General features: G+C 39.4%; 1 pseudogene across 1 annotated transcript; it reads left to right on the top strand.

The window, feature by feature from the left end:
* The first annotated feature begins 4,200 nt into the window (after window positions 1–4,200).
* Window positions 4,201–5,209, top strand: LOC307127417 (beta-1,3-galactosyltransferase 6-like; annotated as a pseudogene). Its single transcript has one exon. The product of its transcript is annotated as a beta-1,3-galactosyltransferase 6-like (transcript).
* The last annotated feature ends 2,433 nt before the right edge of the window (window positions 5,210–7,642 follow it).

Below are 7,642 nucleotides of genomic sequence, written 5' to 3'. Positions count from 1 at the left end.
TGTATGAATAAATACAGAATCGGTTTACATGTAAAACTTGTCATTGATTTGAATTATTATTGTTTGTATTGTGTGATGTTTTTCAGCACAGTTGCACAATTTAAACATTACCTGCACTTTTACAGAAGACAATTATATCTGTAACTTTTCCATTTCTGAAAAGGCTGGTGTGGAATTTTACGTAAAAAAAAAAAAAAAAAATTATATAATATATATATATATATATATATATATATATATATTATATAATATATATATATATATATATATATATATATATATATATATATATATATATTATATAATATATATATATATATATATATATATATATATATATATATATATATATATATATATATATATATATATATATAATATATTATGTATTATAGGAACCTATTTGATGACAGGTACGTTTTACTAGATCATTGTTTGTTTTTCTGAGTCTCAAGAATGCATGCAGCTCTCACTTGTATCCAAAAACATGGGGAATGATACTACATTTACCGTCATTGATATCGTTATCGCAATAAATACTATAAAATATCGGGATACATTATTTAGTCCATATCGCCCATCCCTACCGCTCACACAAAGAAACTCAGTTAACACACTGCAGTAAAAATGTAGAAATGTGGAGTTTATTTATATTTATAACATATGATACAGTTAAACATCACACAAGCAAGAGTGTTGTTTTCCTGAATAACATCACGACTGAAAATGATACGGATTTCATACGCCAGTTCCAGAAACAATTAATGAACATCAAGTCACTTACATTTTAGACGCAATATTGAGTGTTTTTGTTTGATTTCAGCAGTGAAAATAGTTCCAAACAAAGATCACAGCAGAACCATAACGCCTCTCACTGCATCGATGTGTTAGTGAATGATTCAGTGTTTGAATGAATCGGTTGAATCAAAGATTCAATGACCTTTTCATAAACGACGCCTCATTCTTGAATGAATCAGCCATTTCACTGAATCGACTCAATGACTCGCTCATTCAGACGGTCACCTGCCGCCACCTACTGGTGATTTAGTTTAATCTTTCCAACATTTCTTATTTGTATATTCAAAAATATTTAAAAAAAGTCTCATAACATTATTTAATGCAGTTGTAATTTTTCAGTGTAAATTATTTAATTTGATTGGTAACAGCCATAATATAATTACATTTATAGATCAAATTTAAGAATATAAAATGAAAGCTGAAGCATAGCCTATATTTAATGAGATTAGGGGGAAAATGCCCTTTATAAAAAGTAAAAATATCACAAATATGCAGATTTAAATATGTCAAAGCTGGTTGAATACTGGTGAGAATATTGCTTCAGAATAAACACACAAAAAAAGTGAATGACAGATTTACTTGTCCGAAGGACAAACACGTGAACAAGCTTAATGTCGAGCCTTAAAATATAGATTAATCCTTAAATTGAGAAAAATATTGATTTCCTCTTTGTTTTGTTCTTAAATGTGACACAACAAATACAGTTTTGAGGCGACTTTAATCGCCTTTTCGGTAATTCATGACTGAATTGACAACATAACTACGACATTGCACTCGGGTTTCTTTTGTGCTTTAATATGAAATGTTATATAGACTCCAGCGCGCGCCGACTGAACCAGAGACCGTAACAAAATATGGTCCCTTCACTGCCTTCCACTGAAGAAATGTGAAGCCGCCAACGTCTGAATATGGAGCTGACATCTTGTGGAGATTTGGGACCGGAGTCTGTGCAGTCGAGAGCAGGAAGTAGAGCCGCGATATCAAAACCCCGCCCACACTCTCTCACAGATGCAGAACAACTCATGATGCCGAACTGTAGAAATTAAAGCTAAAGTGTTAATCTCCTCCTGAAAATCCCCAAAATGTCTGTTAGTGCTTCAGTGACTTCACTCACAGCTGTCAATCATGATGACGCCACACCCCCGTTTATATAGCATCAAATAACTAAAACTAAACTTATTTAAAGAACGAACACTTGAAATGAAACCAGCGTGATAAAAACAGCCAACAATTGTCTGACGTCCATTACACCGTGTCCTAACATGTGATAAAAGTATCTTTTCCATGTTAATTCGAGTTAAGCTGATTGTGGAAGTCCAAAAGCATTTAATTCTCTACGATAAATCCCAGAATTCCACAAAGACATCAGGAAAAAGGATTCATTGTGGAGAAGCATCGCTACAGCACTGAATACAAATGGTAAGTTGTAAGTTTCGACTTTTTCATCTAGTAGCCTGTTGTGCTAATGTTCATTTCTGTGAAGCATCAACCTGTGTAAAATATATAATAGGAACATCTGCTTTTATTTTTTAAAGTAGTGGCCAGTTTTTAAAATCATGACCAGATATTACCATTTGAACAGGCACAGATATTGTGCCTGTATCCAGACAAACTGATTTATGATGGGCAGCATGCTTCCTCCACGTCTAAAATAAATATATTATATATTATATTATATATATATATATATATATATATATATATATATATATATATATATATATATATATATATATATATATATATATATATAATATAATATATAATATATTTATTTTAGACGTGGAGGAAGCATGCTGCCCATCATAAATCAAAGCACGAGTCAGACAGGGGTTGGGGGAGAACACCGGGAAAGGTGACAATGGACGATATATTCGTCTGTATTTGCAATATACAAGCCGCAGTTCAGCTGCGCGCGACAAACGCTGCCAGTGTGAAAGCACAAAGGGTGAGCGCGGCTCCCGCGCTCCGCTCCTGCGCTGCTTACCCCCAATTTCCACCGGCTGCGTTACGGCTGCGGAACAGCTCCGCTGCGTGACAGCTCCGTGTTCCGTCGTCCGTCAATACCCACCAGGTCCGGATTTGTTGCGGAACGGCTGCGGTCATGACTGACAGCTGACGTCACGAGGCCCCATGTAATCTCGCGAATTCTGGTGTGATTGCGCGATATTTAACCTGTATAGCTATATAACTCCTCATTATGAGTACATAACTAGCTATTTGCTTTCTATCTTTATTTCTTGGACAAAAATAGTGACTTACCATCCACACCAATCACTTCTGTTATAGTTTTCCACGCCGCATCCTTTTTAATGTTGTCCTTATAAAAAGGATGTGAGGGGTCATAGATGATGGGTTGATTCTGTACCTCAATAATCAGCATTTCTTCATCCATCGTGTCAACGGGGTTAAAACAAGCCTGTCTCCGCCCATTATGACGTTTTCAAGGTGTAGTGTAGGGAAAAATGAGCGCGGTGTATTTTATTTTGAAAATTAAACGGATCTTTTATTTTGTTTCTGGCTGTTCTGTTTTGTCACTCGACTTCCTGTCCTGCGTACTCTGCCCTGTAGTGCTGCGGAGCGCTCCGGCATCCGGCAAAAATAGAAGCTCTGCGTATTTGATGCGGAGCGCTGCGGATCGCCGGAGTCGGAACGCAGCTGTAACGCATTCAGTGGAAATACACTCATTGACTTTAATGGAAACCTATTGACTCCGCCGCCGTGACGGAGCCGTAACGCAGCCGGTGGAAATTGGGGGTTACGCCCTGCTAACGCGTGCGGTGTGAAGCCGGCATGAGACACTGAAATGCTTCTCTGCAAAGTGTGCAGTTGGCCTGAGGTTCATCACGAGTTACTGGACAGACCCATTGATATCTTTTTTTCTATTCAGCTCTATATCTGGAGATCCTCTTGCGTTCAAATGGCGGGCGCGGCGCGAGCTTGATATGTTTTTAAAAAACCATGCAAGTTTACAGCTTATGTCCGCTATGGCAATAAAGCCGCTAAAACGCAACCACGCGCAAATTAACTTCTCTACTACTTATTGTGAATTTGATTTGTAACGCCACATCTTTTTTGAAGGTGTGCCTCCTATAAAAGTGTCCGCCGTCCAGGTGAAACAGTAGGCTATGCTATTTTTATTTACCCGCCACGGTGGCCGGTAGGTGAAGTGAGTTTACCCGCTACAACACAAAATCACCCGCATTTGGCTGGTGGCGGGTGCTAATTTCCATCCCTGATCTGAACAGACACATTAACAGCCCTTCATTCAAATTAAAATGTTTATCACGCTAAATTTTCACACTGAACATTCATTTTGGTGTGAACGGCCTTAATGTTGCACACATTTTAGGCAAGGCTTGTTTTCAAAAGTGATACGATTTCCTGTTCCTCAGTGACATCATGAATTTGGTCCGTCTTGTGTGTCGTCATAAGACAGCCCTGGCGCTCTGTGTCCTCTTCCTGTTTGCCGTCGTCCTTTTGTTCCTCGCCAAGTGTACGTCTGAGACACTGAAGCCAGCCGAGTCCCCAGGGGCGGCGCCGCGGGCAGAGTTACGTCAAAGGCAGCCGGCAGGGCTTCCCCGTGCCAGAGAGCTCTCGGCATTCCTGGTCGTTCTCATCACCACAGGGCCAAAGTACACGGAGCGTCGCAGTATTATCCGGAGCACCTGGCTGACCAAGAAGGATCCCGAAGTGCTCCACTGGTTTGTCATTGGCACAGAGGGCTTACCTGCCAAATACCTCCAGAGCCTCGGAACCGAGCAGGTCCGTCACCATGACCTCCTCTTGCTCCCTGACCTCCGGGATTCGTACGAGAACCTCACACACACAGAAACTGCTTCACATGTACTCGTGGTTGGACCAAAACGTGGACTTTAAATTCGTTCTGAAGGCCGATGATGACACCTTTGCCCGCTTGGATCTCCTCAAAGAGGAGCTGAAGATCAAGGAGCCCAGTCGCCTTTACTGGGGCTTCTTCTCTGGCCGTGGAAGAGTGAAAACGGCCGGGAAATGGAAAGAAAGTACTTGGGATCTGTGCAACTTCTACTTGCCATATGCTCTGGGTGGGGGCTACGTGCTGTCCGCCGACCTCGTGCACTACATACATCTTAACGTGGGGTTTCTAAAGATCTGGCAGAGCGAGGACGTATCCTTGGGTGCGTGGTTGGCCCCTGTGGACGTGAAGCGGCTTCACGATCCACGCTTCGACACGGAGTACAAGTCGCGCGGCTGCAGCAATAAGTATCTGGTCACACATAAGCAGAGTTTAGAGGACATGTTGGAGAAACATCAAACACTTCAGCGAGATGGGCACCTGTGCAAAGAGGAAGTCAAACTGAGGCTGTCCTATATTTATGACTGGGGCGTCCCACCTTCCCAGTGTTGCCAGTGGAAGGATGGCATCCCCTGACTCTTTGACACCTGTGATTCTTGTGCATTTTTTTCCCTCTTGCTATTTATTTATTTATTGTCAATGTCGACCTGAAACAGGTTACTTAACCTTTTGAAAAGGCTTTTGAAATGAGAAATATGAATGTGAGAAATCGTAAATGAGATGGTCTGACCTTATTAGGCTGATTCAACATGGAGTCAGTTGGGGGATTCTAGGAAAAGTGATCTTTGCGATCGGATGTTTCTGCTGTATTCCCTGCATACACCTTCTGTACTTGATGTCCACTGATAAAGTTTTCCATTTGTAATCCTGAGAAGTTTTGAGTGTATATGTTGTAATAAATCAACATAAGAAATGTGAACCAGACAACGTTTATTAACAGGACAGAAACTTGAAGATAAATGATAAATGAACCTAAAGTATTTTTTCCATTTGTGATTAAAGAACCTGAGATGGTTTTCCTTGTTTTGCTCACAAATTTGCCATATGATGATAAACCTGTCTTGAGGACTTGGTCACCAGGTTTGGCAGTATTTTTTTGTAATGTATGTGAAGTGACAGAGTTGTAAATAATGTACCTCAGATTTTATTAAACATTTGTTTTGTTTTTACACCTCATCTATTGCCTTATATGAAGTTTATATTCAAAAGAAACTGTAATGCAGCTTCATAGCCTATAGGATGCCGTCACATCACCTTTGAATGCTGAAATTCCCTTGACGAAATGCATTCATCTCAATCAGAATCTGCACTGTAATTCCATGCAAATATCCCCACATTTCGCATCAGATTCAAGTTTGCTGAATTTTGAACACAAATTTGCTGCGTTTATCTTAGTCTGGGAGTGACTTCTGCTTCATGCATTGCGAAACTGATAAATGGACATTTTTGTCTGCAAAATTTCGCTTTTCCATGAAAAGACTTTGTCCACGTTAACTGGAAGTTGCAGATGACTTTACTTCTGTTGTTATGTATTTCAGAGTGAAACTGGATATTGAATAGCAGGTGGGGTTTAATTTTAGCACATGTCCTCATCTCTCATGAGACAAATAAGCAACCGCAGCTTCAAAACAAGCCCCTATATTATTTATTATCATCAATATTATAATTTTTTTTTTTTTTTCCACTTTTTATATAGATGATTTATTACAATGCTTGCAAGACAAAGCTGTAGATATTCCTGGTTAGGGTTTGTTATAAAACCTCTAATCTTAAGTATGAACCACTTAAAGCTACACTATGTAACTTTTCCGTCCACTAGAGGTCGCCTGTTCAAAACAAAGGCGTAGTTTGATGACGGCACGTTTGAGCGCAGAATCTCGGGACATGTGGTCTTCACCTCACAGCCGGTGGAAAATAATCAGGATAGGACTCGAGCAGAAATCATGTTCATGGATGCGATTATTAACATTACTGTAGTCTGAAGCAGAGCAGGAGCGAGTGTTGTGGAGCTGAGCAAGGCCGCAGGAGCGATTGAAGAGCGGGACTGTTATTATGGCATAGTCGCTGGCGGGACTTTTATTATGACACGGTTGCCGGCGCTACTTCCTCTTTTCCAGTCATGAGTATATGAGGTAACCCAACTCTGTTTATCGTATTAGATATATCTGAGTGTGTTGAAAAGGAAGTTATGACGTTCGCTCGGCGGCTGCTATGACACTTGTTCACAATGCAGTGAGAGTAAAGTGTTTCACTGAATAAAACCGGAGACCGAGGGTGACGCAGATATGACGCAATCGACAGGCGACTCCCTCACACGCATAGCTCACACGTCCCGGTTCCTTGGTTAAAATAGCAATTTTCTCACGATTTACAAATAGTTTAAAACATTTGGGATATTCTAAGTACTCAACTGAACAAAATATATAACACTGGCCTAGTGGTTTCTGGATATTTTACTGCAAAAATCCTACATAGTTCACCTTTAACATATAAACATTGTTTTGTATATAATTTCAGTCTGTGAGCTATCTATTTTTGTTTTTGTATTTTTGTACACTTTATCTCGTACATTTTTTTTTTTTGGAAAAATTTTAATACATATATTGTGTGTATACATATTACAAGTACAGTAAACATAAACATAAACAAGTATAGTAAAGGCCCACATGGAAATAAAAGTATAATCACTATAATCATCAATATTATTTTTGAACAATTATTTTTTTATCAAATGAGCCTGCAACATATTAAACTGAAACCTCTCTGAGTTTGAAAAGCAAAAACGGATTTGATTTTACAAAAACCAATGAATTGCAATGAAGGGCACTGGGCCTGTCGCGATTAGTCAACTGCGTCGACGCTGTTAATTAGTCGACGTCAATATTTTTAGTCGACTGGGGGGTACAATATGAAATTGTATGAGTAACTTACCGGTACTTTAAAAATGACAGCACTCTCCTAAGAGCAGTATTTCTTAATTTGCTTCGATGTGTAACAGCAGGGGTGAGG

Source organism: Gobio gobio (assembly GCF_949357685.1).
Source record: "Gobio gobio genome assembly, chromosome: 1".
Taxonomy (NCBI): domain Eukaryota; kingdom Metazoa; phylum Chordata; class Actinopteri; order Cypriniformes; family Gobionidae; genus Gobio; species Gobio gobio.
Note: the sequence above shows the minus strand (reverse complement) of the source record. Positions and strands in the feature narration are given on the sequence as shown.